The following is a 19,068-nucleotide window of genomic DNA, read 5'->3' as shown; positions in this document are numbered from 1 at the left end:
TGCAGAAGCCCGCCAAAAGTGGAACAAAGGCTCGACTCGGGTTCAGGGTTACTGAAGTGAACCTAGACGCCATTTTGGCGGCGAGTTCTGGCAAAAAATCCCAACCGGTGAATTTATATTAAATAAATAAACCGGCGGTATCTTTAACATTGCACCAAAAAGTGGTGCATTAAAATCAATGGGAAATCCCATTGGGAAATATTCCGGTGGAATATTTCCGTGGTATCCACTGCCACCAGCCAGAAACTCGGCGAGGGGGGACGGGACAGTACTCCCTCGACAACAGACCCAGGGGCAATCTAATTGCCCCTACCAGTACTTCCACAGTATGATGGTTTGTACTGGTTAAGTTCCTAAATTAAGACTAGTAAAGTCAATGGTGACTTTACAGACCCAGGGAGACAGTAGTCATTCCCAGGGTGTGGAGTCTATGTTTGGGGGTCACTATGACACCCCTGTGTTACTGCACTGAGGGTGCTGTGTAACACACATTCAAAAACCAATGAAAGCCTATGGGGAAAAAATACCCCATAGCCCATAAGCACATAGCAAGTCACAGAAACACTCAAGTCATGTCCAAGATTGAGGGTAAAAGAGTCTCACTCTTGGCAGGAGAAAAAATGAACCCCAAAAATCCAGCAAAGCTGCTGGGGGACTAACTAGGTTAGGAAATTCAGCCTAAACAGAGAATTCTCCCTAACACTCGCTCCCCCCCCCCCCCAGACTAAGGGACAGGAGGATTTAATCCACTCCTGGATGAACCTCATACTTCTAGTCGATGACATACATCCTAGAGAGTCCATCAGCATTTTGATGGCGACGCCCTGACCTGGGTTCTATGGTTACATCAAAGGTTTTCTTTTGTAAGCTATATGACCTACAAACCCTTTGAGGAACATCAGTCTTTTTAAAACTATAGGGGATCTGGTTGACCAGTCCCTCAGAAGTTGGTACAACCTCTGAACCTGCTTTAGGCTTTTTCAAGGGGTCCTTATAAAGGATACCCTTAGATCTAGAGGGCCCTCCAAGGTTCCTCACCACCTCTCTGTGGGGAGCAGGTTGGGTCTTAGGCCTCTTGGGTGGACGGGTTGGAGATAAGCAAGGTACATGCTTCTCCTTCCTCTTAGATCTAACCTTACCTACTTTAGGAGATTCTCTCCTAGCATCAGGATTTTGGTTGGGGTCTTCTATAGAAGGTCCAACAGTCTGAAGGTTTTTGGCCTTAGACTTTTCTTTTCTTTTCTGGTTTTCCACCAGCACTGAGAATTACCAGTTCTCTCAGGTCGAAATAGGGGCCTAGTTGGTCTATCCACCTCTTCCTCAGAAGCAGGGGGAGTCAGAGACTCTGAAACTAGGGGAACAATGATGGAGCTTGGTTGGGGCTCCCATGTTCCTAGCATACTATCCTGAAATGTGCCTGGGTTAGAGGTCAACTTACTAACACCAGGGCTTGTAGTGGGGTTCTCAGTAGAGGGTCCCACAGGCTTAGAAGGGTCCTTCAAGGTAGCCTCTCTAGCCATTTTGGTTAAGTTCTGCTTCTCCATACTGGGAGGCCTGGGGGCATGTGACACTACTCCTAGAGTTCTTAGGTCATTCCCCAACAGGACTTTCCCAGGTAGCTCAGTCTGAACACTGACAGGAATCCTTACTGTCATGTTATTACACTGAATGAGGGTTGGTAGAATAGGAACCATTTGAACAGGGCCTCCAGAATTTCTAGTGGGACCTTTGGGTGCCTTAGCCACATCCTCAGGTCTGAAAAAGCTTTCATCCACTACTGTTCTGCTAGCCCCAGTGTCTCTCCTGGCAGGAGTGTCCTGGCCATTGATGAGAACACTGTCTAGATAATACGTTTTAGAGTTTGCTGGTAGAGAGTTATAGATTTCCCTATTCTGGCTACTAACCAGATCCATAGGCTCTAAGTTTACAGTTGCTTGAAGACCCAAGGGTTCTTCAGCAAAGAGTTCAAAGTGGGCACTAGCCATCTGTACTTCATCCTCAGGAGTGAAGGCTAAGGAGACTGTGCTGACCCCTGCAGGTTCACCCTTGCATCTGGGATCCCCGTTGATATGGTCAGTAGCCTGACAGATGTAGCATTGTCCAAATGCTCTCTGAAAGGGTGGCTTGTTCTGACCTCCTTCTGGTTTGTGGCCAGAAGGTGCATTAGCCTGATGGGGTCTACCTTGGGGCTTACCCTGGTTATTTTGTTGTTTGGGGCCCTCTTTGGGATAGGAATTTTCAGAATTCTCTTTGGAGTCCTTCTTAGGCTGTCTCCCCTCATCCTTCTTCTGAGTTACCCCAGAATCCTTGTGAGTAGCCCTGTTGGCAACCCACAAGTCAGCAGCCTTAGCTAGCTTTCTAGGATCTAATTCCTGTGAATCAGCCAAGTGCTGTCTGAGCTCAGGAGAGCAGGCATCATAAATTGACTCCATCATTACAAGATTTCTCATTCCTTCATAAGTGTTCACTTTGTAACCCTTAATCCATCCCTCTAAGTTTTTCAACCCTTCACACACCCAGGTAGCCCAAGGGGTACCATCATGCTTTTTGAGGCTTCTAAACCTCCTAAGATACTGGGAAGGGGTCTTCCCAAACCTAGCTATCAAAGCTAGTATCACACATTCATACTCTTTCCTATCCTCCTCCCCCAACTCCATTACTGCATCAGTTGCAACAGGGGGGAGCCTAGAGAACAACCAGGTGAGTAACTCATTACCTGTGATGTTCTGGAGCCCATGATTATACTCAAACATAGACAACCAATTCAACACATCCAACTTAGGCTCATACATACCAATCAATTCTTTAGGCATCTGGGGTCTTTTAGGACTGGAACTTCTAGAGGAGTCAGAGAGAGAAGCATTCTCAACAGACAATTTCTTCATTTCTAGCTCATACTTGAGCTCCATTTCTCTTAGCCTTAGTTCTTTGTCAGTTTGAGTATTAAGTTTCTTGTACTCTAATTCCTTGGCTCGATTAATTCTTTCTCTACCTCGATTAAAACCTGGCTGCGCTACATCGACAACATCTTTTTGATTTGGAGTGGTACTCCTGACCAACTGACATTGTTCCATAAGTGGTTAAACCTTCAAAACCCTAATATTCAGTTCACGATACACAGTGACTTGCAAAAGATACCCTTTGTAGATCTTCAAATACAGAAAACCGATACAGGTAACATAGAAACTGTTTTATACAGTAAACCCACAGATAAGAACACCTTACTTAACTACCGGAGTTTTCATCCGCTGAGTCTTAAAGAAGGCCTACCATATGGCCAGTTTCTGCGAATTCGCAGAAACTGCACCCAAGTAGAAATGTACAAACAACACGGCAAAACCTTAAAATCTAGGCTAAAAGATAGAGGATATCCCAAAACCACTGTTCAACGGGCATACAAAAGAGTACTGCATATTAATAGAACCTCATGCCTTGAACCCGTACATCGTAACATTGAAGAGAAAATAACATGTGTGAGTACATACAATCCCATTAGCAGCCATCTCAGAAAGATCATTAAGAAGCATTGGCATATGATTAAAACGGAGGACTTCAATCCATCAGTGCCCCGCTTTGCCTTTACAAGACAACGTAAAGGCCACCATCGATGTGGCAAATGTTCTGTTTGTGCTCAAACCGTCACCATGAAAAGTATCAAACTATGTAATACAGTAGTTCAACTTATGGACTTCACTAATGGTCTCACCCAATGGGCGGTATATGCCATAAAATGCCCTTGTGAACTTGTATACATAGGGAAGACTAAACGGCAGGTACGCCAATGAATTTGTGAACACAAGTCGTGTGTCCGTAATAAAATTGAGAACAAACCTCTAGTGGCCCACTATATAGCAAAACAGCACCAATGTACTGACTTACTGTGGTGCGTAATCCAGGTAATCAAGCCATCCCCAAGAGGGGGTAATAGAGACTTGAACCTCACCCGAAGTGAGCAAAAATGGATTTACAATCTTCACACAGTCAAACATGGCCTTAATATCGCCGTGGAATGGAGCCCAGTCACCTAATGCGATTCCAACAAGTACATAATCATCTGACGCTCTCATAAAACCCATCCAGAGACACCCTTTAAAGAATTGGGTTAATGTCCTCCTCAATAAGAACTCGAACTATATGGTCTCCTATGTTGCACCTGATTACTTGCTAATTGATAACAAATGCAAGAGTAGATGTAAGAGCAATTAGAAGAACCCAGGTATAGTTAAACTGAGCATGAGTAATACGAAGAATATGATTACTCCGAATTACTATTTCATCATGAGAGTGGGCCTGTCCGATCTCCCCTCCGAATTGGGAACCCACATGAATCTGTCTCGCTGTAATTATGCTAGAGACACTGTAAAGAAATGCAGCCACAGCGTTTACTATGGGTATCCAGGCAAAATGTAATGAGGCGTGACTATTACAATCAACACGGTAACATATCTGAGTGCAATTGGGAATGAACCTTTTTCAGGCTCTATCCCGAAATATAAGCTCTATTTTTCTGAAGCTTTGCAATCTTGCTTTAACAGATGTGTTTTCAAATCAGACACAGCACCATCGATAGTGCCTCAGATGACTATTTAATATGGATCACTAGGCGATATCCAACAATGCGCACGAAGTACCAGTAATATGGTATTTTTCATGTTGCCCATGTATTTTAACACGGACCACATATTTACAAAATACATGTGGATTTAAGCAGTGGCAACTAACACACATTTCAACACCGCAATATAACTTTAAACAATCAGGGACGGCAAACGTCACGTGACAGTATTGAGAATCACATGACTCTTTAAAAAAGAAATCCGTACGGAGTACGAGCGGCTGTTGGCAAGATTTACAACACGGTCCAACGGCAGAGCGTTTGTAGCATGAAATAGACGTAAACATGAAAGGCAAAGAAGTGAGCTCCACATCGCACCCCGTGTTCCAAATAGAATGCTACATAACATTGTCGAGCAATATACGCTCTGAGTGCAGCAGTTACAGGCACATTCTGCTCGACTATCAGATAGCGCATAGCTGGCCACATCAATGCATGGCGTGACTATGCGGTTTTGTGGGAGCCCTGTTACCACCATTGAGCACGTTCATGTGTCATTCTGTTTTCCTAAATGAGGAGATAATATCGGTGCGCAACAGAAGCAATATGAAAAAGATGTTAGACATTCTACATCTTCTGTTAAACAATACTAACTCTAGATTGCAGAGTAGATGAATGCTGTTAGAGATGCATTAAAGAGCTGCTTTTTATTAATACAATACACAAAATAAACCAAGATTTTCGCCTTTTTAACAGGCACCAATAAAGAAATTCCCATTGGTGTGACGGCTTGAATAACTCACTTTCCCGTCGTCAATCCCAATTAGAGTGCGACTGGCGCAGAAGAGACAACTATACAAGTGCTCTTTCCGTAATTTCCCTTTCTGTTAATAAGACACACGTATGCAAATTATGGAATCACAAAGGGATAACTAATTAGTCCACTTTTTACATGGAGGTAGAATATTCCAAACTGGAGAACTTTTTGCTGCTATTTTTAGCAGTTAAACCATATCTCAGCTAATGGACGAATGCCCATCCCGAGAGGACTAAGACTGAATTAGGAGACACAATTATATAAGTGGCTCTGTCATAAATTGTACGCCACTTAGATAATTTAATTTATTCGAAATGATGTAACCACAAACAGCACATTTACTAGTTTATTCTCCTCATTTATGTAGGAAGCCGGGACACTGGATGCCAAATCATTGCTACAGCCAGTAGTCCAAGCTCAGAAGTCCAAATCATGGTTTATGGACCACAGGTGGGTGTAGTGGTAATGTCCAGGAGAATATGAACTGGCCATCGCCTTACAAACAGTCAAATTGGGGAGCACAATCTCTATTGTAGACTAATATATGTATATTTATGTTTTTAGATTTGTCAATCAATATTAATGGGGAACGAAACTGATCTTCTAGAAGTAACCACTGTCCTGAAGATGGCCCAATACCTATCTTACTGACCACCGCTGACATAGGTGGTACACCCGTAAGGGCCGAAACATATGTCGACCGATAAAGGAAAACTAAATTCTTTTTCCTATGTCATGTATGCATATTCATAATATCTGTTATGCTGGAAGAAACTTTAAGCTATAGAACCCCTTGTTTGTAGTAGGATCATGTTGGTTGAATGGTATGATTGATGATCATTAGAGGAATATGTTTGTAATGTTTTTGAATATGTTTTTATGAAAAATTATTAAAGAGATTTACGTTTTGCAAAATTGCACTCAGCTTCAGTATTTGCCCTCATGAAGGTGTTCACCCTGTCAACTAATTAAACAGGGCCCTCCACCCGAACCTGTGTGACATACAGGACCTCTAGAGAGGGGTAGTCAATCTGTAATGTACTTTTTCTTCTTTAGACTCTCCCTTCCAACAGATTTGACCCCCCGTTAACAAAAATTAGGGAGTAGCCAATCATTTATTCCACAACACAATATAGTACACCAATAGCAAATATCCTCATATTATCTCCAATGCACTCCCATCCCCAATGCAGTCTCCCTGCCCTGACCAAAATATGATAGTCCCCTGAGCACCTATCCACCAATGCAGTATATGTCAGTAGCTGCGTGAATAGTCCATATGGCAAAAGTGTGCTGGTAAAAAATCCTTCCATGTCTCAATGTTGGAATGGCCTTCCTTGAAGCAAGGGTGTGAGCAAGCCCTAGCCTCTTGGGTACATGCAGAGGCATACGGTCTCCGCCGATGTACCCAAAAGCCTAGTCCTTGCATATCCACCAGAAGGTAATAGTGCGTGCGCTAACGGACCCACACATGACAACTTCCTCACACCTTCACACCTACTTCCAACCACTGCCTGCACTGTTAGATGCAAGGCCCCTAACCATGCACACAAGCCAGTAGGGACTTTGCAGGCACAACACAGCATAGTACACCGACTGGACGTTTCCTCATAGTATATCCAATGCACTCCCCATCCCCACTGCAGCCTGCCTGCACTGACCAAAATATGATAGTCTCCTGTGCAGCTACCCCCAATAAAGTATATGCGAGTAGCTGCGTGCATGGAAGCATTACATTGCGGGGGTGGTGCGCAAGCCCTAGGGTCTTGGGTACAAGGGGAGGCCTGCCGCCTCTGCCCATGCACTGAAAAGCCTATGCCTTACCCACAACCACTACAAGGCAAGGCAGACAAGCATGGGAACATTTCGCCACAGACCCACCGCCATAAAACAATGCAAAAGCACAAAGTCCACATAACCACAGGCAGCCCTAGGCTACAGCACAACACATGGCCAATTTCTTTGCTTCGCCCTCCTTCACCCACCCGAGCCTGCAAACCTACAGCCCACCACCGGCCGCGTCCAATGTTCGCTGACAGCACAGCGTACCGCAGGCCACTAAGACTTCGGTCCGCGGAGCGAACAGGGAAATGGGACAGCGGAGCGGACCAAGATATCACTAATTTTTTGGGACGTACATTTCAGTTCTTTGCAACAAAAGTACAGGTCTGATTTCCCACAAGCACACAAAAGCGCGCTTTCTGAGCCAAGCCCCCGCACATGCCACAACTTTGGCCTGTAGCCGTGCGCCAAAGTTTTTGCCCATTCAGTCTATTGACAAAAAATAAAATTTGGAACCCCCCTATAACTTTGCGCCCCCCTGCACGAAACCTCAACCAACTTGGTGAAACATTTCAGAGCCAACCATATACTTTGCAATGTTGTGTGAGCATTCCTCCAGGGGGAACGAAGTTATAAGCCGCTGAAAAAGTGCTCTTCCTATGAGTTTAGCAACTTACCCATAACTACACAGCCGCTACAGCTACTTTTTTTTTTCCTTTGGACCTCTAGGAATTGGGGACTGAGCAAGTCATCCTTAACTGGAGACCCAGCTAAAATCATGTGGGGAAAGGAAACATATTCAAGCAGCCTTTGGCTTTGGGTCCTAATGAGTGATTGATTTTGGAGCATTTCCGGAGGCTGTCCAAACCAGTATACCTGGCTCAATATTACAAACATTTTAATGTTAGGGTGAGTGTTGTGAAAAGTGAAAAGGGTATCAAGCCAGTGTGCATAATGTACTAAGTATTTCAGGCATACTACACTTTTATTACAGACATATTTGTAGAAAATAAGATTTAATGGTCATTCTTAACCCTCACTAATACTATTTGTCCCTCTTCCCATTTCTCATAGGGGTATTTTGAAATAGTACAATAGGAGTGTACCAAACTGTCCATCTTGGAATAATAACCTATCAGAAAATAATTTATATGGCTATTCTAGGTTTTAATAATGTGTTTTGCCCAGTAAGAGAAGTGAAACACTCGTATTATGACTAAACATTTACTGGAAGTGATAATTAGAAATAAACACTGTCAATTACATAAAGGTGCCAGTTTACAATGTTATCACAATTAAATAATGTCCTTTTTAATAGTTTTTGCAAAAAGTACACAACTTCCCCCAATCTTGCCACCTGAAGAGATCTATTTTTTCCTCCGGTCTCGCAGATGTCAGAAGCAGCTGAGGTGCATCGAGAAAACGTGCACCTGACAATGTGAGGGAATGAGCGGAGGAGACAAGGGCGATGGTGCTAGCTCATCCTTTGATATGCCAGGTACAGCAAATTTTCTAAATAATAGGACAACACGCATTACTTCCACTATGGTTATCCAACAGCTACAATTTTCTTAACCACACCTTGACACTCCTCCCAAGCCACACTTGACAGACTACTTGAATGTAGTTAAGTTTTTGTTTCATATACTAAATGCTCCCTGGAGGCTGCATTTTGGGGTGCTAAAGTGGAAAGAATATGCATAGCCACGCCAAATGACTTTGCAGATTATATAATGTATAGTTCAAAAAGGAGTTCCAATCCATTATTTGATAATGGCCAATATGATATGATATGATCTACAGTCTGTTAATAGTTTTGCATGTTGGAAATGCATAGGTAAACTGTTGTCAGAGTTGTAGAGTAGGTCATGGTGGCATATGGTCTACACTAGGTGGGGAAGTTGATGCTCAAAGGTATGGGTGATAGGGAACCTTCCAGGAATTTCAAAATAACTATGACATAACTAAAATGAAGGAGCTTTGCTTGTACTGCTTGGATACTGAGAAGAGAAATCACGGGAGGTTTGAGTACATTTTCTTGGATGTGGTGGAGAATGCTCTATGGATTTCCATTTTCGGGTTAGGGCTAGTTCATGGTAAGGTTTTGAGTAGTGGGTATAACAATGTTTTGCTTCACGACACAGTAACAATTTCTTCTTTAATGCACTGCTTTATGTAGTATGGTCTAGATAGGGCTAAAATGTTAGCATGCACAGAGGATTTTGGGGAGGTTCGAGGACAGTGGGAAAACCGCAGTCAGACTTCTACATATGTCCTTGGTGGTAATTTCAGGTATTATGGAAGCATGAATGGGGGCATTGGTAACTGCTTAGAATTGTTGGATTAATTCGGTTTGAGTTCTGCGCACATGTGGTTTATAGACTGTGGATGATTTTGAATATCTTCCGTTTTGGCATTGATGTGTAGTGGGTTCGTTAGGTTACAGAGGACACCAAATCCAATCTAATGTGACTAGCTTTAATGTCTGTTAGACACACCAAAGTATATCCATAGGCACAGATAAGTAAGAGACATGACATAGACCACTGGACATCCACAACATTGCCAGCCCCAGATGTAACAGACTTTCTTAGAACACTCACACAGGTACAAAAATAACATTCCACTGCGAGACCTTGCACGTGACATCACTACCTATCAGCCACCAGATAGATGAAACTACAAAACTCCTTCTATTGAACCATCAACACATTCATCTACAACATCGACAATTGACCCAAGACAAGGTAAGAGGGAACTCACCACACGGCACAAAGTATCTTCCCACACACACACACACACAACACAACACACAGGAAGAACACAACCAAAGCTATCACCCTGAATAAAAACACAAGATTGTACAGTTCTCATGTGGCCACCACATAAACCGATAAGAGAAAACCCAGAAACATTAGGAAATAACAAACGGTAATACTTTCGGACACATTGTGACTAATATTAAGTAGGGACATCACAACACATTACTTACACAAAATTAATGGCAAAAATCCCCTATGTTTAGTCTTTTAGAATGAGAACTTAATCAACATATTTTGTTATACCAATACTTGAAATTACACTTACTTGTTTACAGATTCTGTTCTGGGGATCTTACCCCGTTACTACTACAGTGACAATAGTCTTGCGGATTTGTCTCATACTACTATGGGTAAGCATTTACACCACGTACATAACTAGTTAATACACTGACCTTGTGCCTACATTGGCTGAATTATTATTGAGTTAATTAATCACTATACTTTTCTGGTTTTCCCTCCTTTTTTTTGTCTCCCCTTTGGTTTATTTGGTTGGTGGATTTTTGCAACATTGTTCATTTTTTGATATGTTTCTCTATACCCTTGTATCCTCCCCTTTAACCACCCCCTGTTTTTCTGTCTTTTTATTAATACTCTGATGTGATAATATGTACTGTGTAATGACGTCATATTGTCTATGTCACAATTCTTGTAACTTAATCATTGCACTTATGCTGTTATCATGCCTTTCTTCAAACTTTACTTGATGTAATTATGGCAAACATCACATGCATATGATGATTGGTTGTGTAATATTATGTAGCCCAGATTTGAAAAAGGCTTAGCATAGCCGAAACATGTTATCGTTTATGGGCTCTTTCCGTATTTGAATGTGTGATAATACAACACAATTAAACAAGCACATATTTGATGGCGCTGAGTCCTGGATTCACTTTTGCTTTACACTGTATAGCACTACAACAATTTTGGTCGAAAGTGAAAACTCAGATGCAAGAAATGTTCAAGGGAGCGGCCAATTTAGGAGAAGAAATATGGATGTGTGGTATGTGGGCCTCCCCGAGAAAAGTCACTCACAAAGACACAAAAACTGAACTTTATGGGCTTCCTTATAGCAGCATGGCTAGCTATAGCACAAAAATGGAAACAAAAGACCCCTCCAGCCACACAAGAATGGCTTCACAGGATATGGACCTATGTAACAATGGAGAGAATCACATATAACCTTCAAGGGGACAGACAGAGGTTCGCCACAGACTGCGGAGACGCCATAGAATTCCTGCAAAGTGACTACATGCTGCAATGGTGCCCTCACAACATCTGCATTCTTGATATGTTCACAGGCTAAAATAGAAACATCAAAGTGTCGCAGTGGCAGTGCAAAGACGTTAAATCCGGCAGGGAGGGAAGAGGGGTTGAAAGGCGGGGGATATGGGACCATGTTGAGTCCCGATGTTCATGTTTAAAGAAATGCCAATAAAAAATATTTAAAAAAAAATAATTTAATGAAAATGAATGCATTTATATTTTGGAATAAGAAAATCTTCTGTTTTTTTTAACCAACTTTACTTTCTTTCATTTTTAACTGTAAGACAACAATTAGCTTTCGGTTACAGCAGTATTACAGAAATTAACGTCTGTGTGAACCAAATGTTTGACCTCCCCGAACTTTGGCCTTGAAACTATTGTCTTCCAACTTTTCCCCCTCCAGTGCCCCCACCCTCACCCGCCCTATCCCACCCTCTACCTTTAGAAAATACTGAACCAAACTGAGTCAAGGTTATAACCAGAGCAAGGCAGTTTCCTGAGCCCGTCCCTCCTCAGTGTCTTCTGTTGTCATTATCTGATGTGAATGTTTCTTAAAATCCTGGGTTTAAAGAATTGGGCCTCCCTCTCCCCCACGTAGTCCTGAAGTGGATCCCATATGGCTAGGAATTTCAGGTATGTCCCTGATTTTGTGGCGCAAATGTTCTCCATCGCCATCACTCCCCACACTTTCATCCACCACCGTGGGACTGTAGGGCCTTCCACTGTTTTCCATCGTTGGGCGACTGTCATCCTTGCTGCCGTCAGCAGGTGGGTGATGAGGGCCGCTCTGTTCCCCGAGGCTGTGTATGTCCCTTCTGCCACTGCCCCCAACAGGATGACCTTGGGGGATTGAGGTAGGTCTGCACCTGTTATGTCTTTGATTAGACTCAGAACTTCTTTCCAGTACACCTTTATCTTTGGACATGTCCACCACATATGGAATAGGTCACCTCTTTCACCACACCGGCGCCAACAGTCTGAAGGGTACGTGGGGTTCATTTTATGGATTCTACTTGGGGGCAGATACCAACGATAGCATAGCTTATATGCTGATTCTTTGATTGCAGTGGACTTGGAAAGTTTGGGAGCCCTCCTCCAGATTTGGCACCATTCTTCCTGAGTGATCTCCTCCCCCATGTCCCGCTCCCAATCTTTCATGTATTGGAGGGTTTCATCTGCTTGCGATTTATCTAATAACTTGTACAATCTGGTGATCTCTTTTCTCTGTGCCCCCTCCCGTATCGTGAGTTCTAAACCTACTGGGGGGCGTAGTCCAGCCCTTTTTACTGCAGGGTGCGAGATCCAGTGGCGCACTTGTATATATTTAAATCTGTGCTGTTCGGTGATGCCAAATCTTTGTTTGCATAAGTCAAAGGAGAGTGGGGCATCATCTTGGTACAAGTCTCGTAAGGACGCTATGTCTGCTCCCTGCCAGCCATCCCAGAACCTCAGTTGGAGCCCAGGCGAGAAATCTGGTTTGTGTATAATAGGGGACATTGGGCCCACACCTGGTTTGATCCTTCTGCGATGGATCGCCATATCCCAGGTGTGAAGTGTCGTCTTTGTCGCTTCCAATAGGTTGCCTCCCCTCTCTCGTGCTTTTGGCTAAAGGAATGGGAGCACACGTAATGGGGTGTCGGTCGCGAACTGTTCCATTTCCCCCCACCCTGGGATGGGGTCACTACCCGCCCATTTCAGTGCTGGCGCCAATTGGGCCGCTAGGACGTATCTCCCTATATCCGGCACGCCCAGACCCCCCAGAAGTGTTGGGCGCATCATGATCTTTTTTTGGATTCTTGGCTTCTTATTCCCCCAGATAAATTTGAACACAGCATTTTGGAGTTGCTGAATCATTTTCAGGGGGATTACCACCGGGGTGGAGCTTACCACGTACAGCAGTCTGGGTAGCAAGGTAATTTTTGTCGCCGCTACCCTAGCAAACCAAGCAAGTTCCTGGAGGTCCCATCTCTGCAAGTCTCCTAGCAGGCGCTTCAAAAGAGGATTGATGTTAGCTTTGAGCAGGTTTTTTGTGGACCTGGTGCTGCAAATTCCTAGGTATTCCAGGGATTGTTTTTCCCACTGTAGGGGGTAGCGTTCCTCTAGGTAGGTTATGTTCCTTCTATCCTCGGTTACATTCAGTGCTTTGGATTTGGCGTAATTTATTGTGAACCCTGATGTATTTTCGAATCTCTGCAGTTCTTTAATTATGTTGGGTAGTGTGTGCTTTGGGTCTGCCATGTAAAGCATAACATTGTCTGCATATAAGGCTAACTTATGTTGGGTCTCCCCTATTCGTACCCCACTAATACCCGGGTCCTCCCTGATCCTATGGGCAAATGGCTCCATTGCCATGGCGAATATAAGGGGGAGAGGGGACACCCCTGCCGAGTACCTCTCCGGATATTGAGTCTTTCTGATGTGTAGCCGTTTACAATTAGGTGTGTGGATGGGAACTGGTAATTAGCCAGGACCATCTTAGTAAATGACGGCCCACAGCCGAAACCATCTAGTACCAGGCTTATGTATTTCCAGGCAATGCTGTCGAACGCACGTGTGGCATCAAGTGCAGCGATAGCGAATTTCTGCGCGCTCCTAGTGCCCCAGTCTATGATATCAATTACCCGCCTAACATTATCTTGAGTGTGTCTACCCCGTACGAAGCCCGCCTGGTCTGTATGTATTATCTCGGGCAGTACTGTTGCCAACCGGTTCGCGAGAATTGTAGCATACAGTTTTGCGTCAGTATTGAGGAGGGCTATGGGGCGGTAGCTGGAGCATTCCACCGGGTCTTTCCCCGGCTTTAGGGGGAGAATTGTGACTGAGTGACCCATATCCTTTGAGACTGCTCCTTTATCCCTAATTAGGTTGAAAAGGCGAGTGAGTGGGGTTGACAACTGGGTAAGGAACACTTTGTAGTACCCGTTACCCAAACCATCTGGGCCAGGTGCTTTCCCCCTGGATAGTGCTGCAATTGCGTCCCCCTCCTCTTGTGTTGTGAATGGGGTTCCTAATTGTTCTTTCTGCTGAACAGAAATCTGTGGCAGTTTTATGGCCGACAAATATGATACTTGTTCTGCTGCATTCAGGTTCCCATTAGACAGCAGGTTTTTGTGGAAGTGGACCATAGTTTCTAGTTTCTCATTATCTCCCGTTTGCAGAACCCCACTACTGTTTCTCAACCGGGTAATGTGGTTGCGCACTTTCTGTTTGCGTAATTTGGCTGCCAAGAATTTTCTCGCTTTCCCCCCCGTGTATGTAATACGACTGTTTAGCGTTTAGTAGTAATTGCGCTGTTTTGTCCGCCATATGGTTTTCAAGTTTGGATCTAGCTTTTTTTGAGGTCTCGCCAGGCTCTGGGCGTCTTGACGGGTCTTATGGAGCTTTTCAGCATTTCTCACCTCTTCCTCTAGTTTATGCGTTATAAGGGCTTTCTCCCTGTAGTATTGCGTTGCTTGGGCTATGAATTCACCTCTAACAACTGCCTTCCCCGCGTCCCATACTACCCGCCAGTCCACCTCCCCATTGTCATTTTCCTGGAAGTAATTACTTATGACTTCCTCCATGTGTGCCCTAAGCGCTACGTCTCGCAGGATTGTTTCATTCAGCCTCCATTGTGGACGGGGCCTACTCGTGTTTTCCTGCAGTTCTATGCAGGTTACCACTGGGGCGTGATCTGAGAGATATTGGACTCCGATATTTTCTTGACATAGGGGATCAGGGTGGAGGACACTAGGATCATGTCGATTCTAGGGTATCCCTTGTGTACCGCCGAGTAGTGTGTGTATTCCTTGCAATCTGGGTGGAAGAACCGCCATGTCTCTATCACCTTCAGGTCTCTGAAGAGTTTACCCAGGGCTTGTCTATTTCGCTGGTCTGCAGTCGTCGGGGGGAGTGATTTATCTAACTTTGGGTCCATGACACAGTTAAAGTCACCTCCTATTATCACTCTGCCCTCACACCATCCTCCGATCTTCTGAAGTAGTTTGGGAATATACTGGTCCTGTTTATCGTTGGGGACATATACTGCAAAAATCGTGTACATTTGGCCATTGATGGTGCCTTTCACCCCCAGGTATCTGCCCTCCCGATCCTTCATGATATTTTGTTTGTGGAATCCCAGGTCCCTGCTACATAAGATTGCCACCCCTTTCGTTTTAGACTGACTTGAGGCGAAAAACTGGAGAGGGAATGCTCTGCTGTGCATCCTTCTCTCGTCTTGCTGGAGCAGGTGTGTCTCCTGTAGGATCCCTATTTTCGTTTGCATGGCTTCCAGCCTGCCTAGGATTGATCGTCTTTTAGCAGGGGAATTTAGGCCCTGGACATTAAGCGAGATTATGTTCACTTTAGCCATTGGCTCCTAGGAGATGGGATTCAGTATATGGACCCAGTGTCCTGCTCCGGAATGTACTTCCTTTTGTTTTCATCGCATTAAACCCGGTTGTGGAGGTGGCCCCTCTTTGCTCATAGTTTTTGGGTTCCTTGTTTTCCTGTACTTCGAATGCTTCCCCCCCTCCCCCCCTTCACTTCCCCCCATCCTGGGAGAGTATGAGGCCTGGGCCCCCAATGGGCTCCTCCGCTGAACCAACGGATGTAAGGCCTCTAGATTCCCCCCAGTTCACGTAGGTCAGAAGTAGTATAACTCCGACCCTGATTCCAAGATTAATGACCTCCGACCTCCGTGCAGGCGCTTCAGAGTACTTTTGCGGCCTTCTTACTTTTAAGTGGCGCTTCACTCAATGTCTGTGTGCTTGACTGCATTCGGATCTGGTGGGCTTTTTGGTTTGCGAACTTGAACCGGTTGGGTACTGCCCAACCTACCGCTTCTCCCTCGTCTTTGCCTTCTCCCCGTCGACCATTCCCATGGTTTGCTTGGCTGGCCTGGTGCGTTCGGCCGAGGGCATTCGGGAGTCTCCTGTTGTTCGTCCTCCAGATGTAGGAGAGCTAGACCTTCTGCACAGTTCCTAATATTCCTCTGTTTGCCTTCCCATGTGAATGACAGGCCAAACGGGTGCACCCATCTATATCTGACTTGGCGTGTCCGAAGGGCTTTTGTGACTGGTTGCATTAGGCGCCTTTTATGAAGAGTGATCCAGGCGAGGTCTTGGTATAGCTGTATACGGGACCCGTTGATCGTGAGGTCCCCGTTTGTCCTTGCCACGTGTAACACTTCTTCCTTCAGACCATACGATGTCATTGCTATTAAGACATCTCTGGGACGCGAACCTGGTTCGCTACGTGTCGGGCCAACTCGATGAATCCTGTCGAAGCCGATAGCTTCAGGTTGGGCATCGGCCAGTAGGCTGCTAAAGCAGAGTTGCATCGTGTCTCTTAAGTCCTTATCCAGTACTGATTCCGCCAGGCCCTTGACCCCGATATTTGATCTTCTCGAGCGGTTTTCCAGATCCTCCGCCTGGAGCTCCAAATTGTTTGTTGCGGTAGCCAACTGGTCTAGGAGTAGGCTGTTTTGATTAGAACAGATGCTGAAATTGAGTGAAGCATAAGGTAGTGCAACTACGAATGTGTGAGATACGGATTCGACTAAAATGACTGAATCGAATTTACCTACCCCACCATACCACATACCACAAAAAGTTTCTTTAGATTTGTTTGGGGTTGTTTTACCTTGAATGACCGAATGGGAAATGTAAGAGCAATTTTGCATTACATACATTTCTCATTCGGTCATTTCCATTGCGGTTATTTCTGCCAAGGTAAAACAAACCCAATTTGTGCGATACACAGGGAGGGGTAACCAGTTTCCATTTACTTATGACGGAGGCTTGTTGTATTCATCCCAGGAAGATTACTCTATTATGGCCAAGGGCTAATGGGGAAGCAGAACACCTTATGAGGACTATGAACAAAACGTTTTGAATTGCCAGCAGTCAGGGCGGCTGATTTCGTCTAGCATTATACCAATGTTTGTTTTAATTATTGGCTGACCAAACATTGTTTACCAGGAGTTTCTCAAGCTGCGACATAATTTCAGAGATGTCCGAGAGGCTTGATTCCTGACCATGCATTCCAGGGTCCAGAGAGAATTGACAATCAGATGGTTGGGGAAGAGCGGCGGAGAGTGAATGACAAGGAGAACCAAAGAAGGGGCTGCAAGATCATCAATTGGTGATCAGTGACTCAGTGTTGATACGGTCGCAACGTCCCACTGGGAAGCTTTCTTTGACATAAGAACCACAACCATTCTAAGTGGTGGACACAAAAGGGTCCATGATCACTGTATCTGATGGACAGGACACGGTCACCAGGAATTCATGTTTTTTCTGTAAATTGGGTTGTGCAATCGAGGAGGTGGAGAGTTTTAATTCAGGGGAGAATGGGTCATCCCAGGGATCCTGGTGAACCAGGATGATGGTGAAAGCCTGGGTGATGGAGCTGTGGGGGGCGAATCCACCAAGGTACAGAAAGAGTGAAGTTCGACGTGACACGTATGTACCGACAAGTCAGGAGACAAACAGAAGATATGCCTCACAAGCCTCTAAAAGTTAGCCTGAATATCTAAAGGACTATATATTGGGTGGATAAGGGGATCCTCATAAATAGTTGAGTGATGGCCTCAGAGGGAGGGGGGGTTACCCTGGGTTGGGATTGCGAACATGTTGGGCAATGTTTAATGTGGGTTCATGGTTATGAAAAAGGAGGGGTGTGATTATGCCTTTAAGGAGGTATGCTGCTGAGAGGTCAGCATGTCCTCTAACTAAAAGGGGTGTCACGCAATGTGAAGGAGAAGAGCACAAGCAGACCCTGAAACAGGAACAATGTCCGCATGCGGGGAGGGCCCATTGCAGCGGCCCGTGTGCAAAAAACAGCATACAACACAAGTGAAGGTCTTATCACAAGCCTCTTAAATCGCTCATTAAGATTCTACTCCACAGGCATATATGCCAACATAATCCATTCCATTTGGGAGACACTAGTTCCATTTGGGAGACATTACAGGACTTTTAGTCCTGAATTTAACTACACGTCCCAGAACGCAAAGATTAACCTTTCCCAAGTCTTGAGTGTCGCCCAAATGGAATACCTAATGTTGGCATGCATGTGCAGGAAATATTTAAACACATCTTCTTAAAATGTAAAAGGTGTGCCCAGAGATGGAAGTGTACTATAAATCATTGGTACGCCGTGCCACTAGTTCTTTTAATTTTTACAGAGCGTACCTTTAGTTCAAAAGCTCAAGACGAACGCTTTGTCTTTCTCCTTAGCTAAATACAGAATCGTCTCAGGCCAGACATCAAAGCACTGTCAGTTTCCCAAGTCTCAGCTAGGCAGACACACCACACAGTGTCCCTGGATCTGGAGGTCATTAAGTGCTAAGGTTGCAAACATTTCTTTTTGATCAATGGCAGAGCCTTTCATATGCATGATGGACCATTTCCAACTCAAAGAGCTCACAAAACACCAGTCACCTTGCAAATCTGTGCTAGTTAACGCGAGCAACACAAAGAACCCATTTAAAGATTTGTTTATATCCATGACGACTTCTATCCGGACATACATAAAAATAAAGTTTCTTCATTTCACTAATCAAATGTTTCAACATCTCGAATAACAAACAATGTGCTGGAAGTTTGTGACAAAGAATCTGCATATCTAGCTTTGTTTATTGCACAATGTATTGTATTACCTGCCTTAAATCACTGAAAGTACTGTGGGTTTAACTCGGATTTTCAGGTTGGCATTATCTTGCATTCTGGGACTTGTAATTTACCATTCAGGATGTGAAAATTAAAGCCACAATGATATTTTTTGGCATAACATATTGCTATAAGGATTTACAGGCAGTAATGTGGCTTTATTATGCCATTTGTGTT

The 19,068-nt window shown here is 44.4% G+C and overlaps 1 protein-coding gene across 1 annotated transcript in view; it reads right to left on the bottom strand.

Moving 5' to 3' along the window:
* The window catches only part of CCDC125 (coiled-coil domain containing 125), a 1,024,365-nt gene that overhangs the window by 1,004,641 nt on the left and 656 nt on the right, over window positions 1-19,068 (bottom strand). The window lies entirely within an intron of this gene.

This window comes from Ambystoma mexicanum, chromosome 6p (genome assembly GCF_040938575.1).
Source record: "Ambystoma mexicanum isolate Mex_15411 chromosome 6p, UKY_AmexF1_1, whole genome shotgun sequence".
Lineage (NCBI taxonomy): Eukaryota > Metazoa > Chordata > Amphibia > Caudata > Ambystomatidae > Ambystoma > Ambystoma mexicanum.
This window is presented reverse-complemented; position numbering and strand designations above follow the sequence as displayed.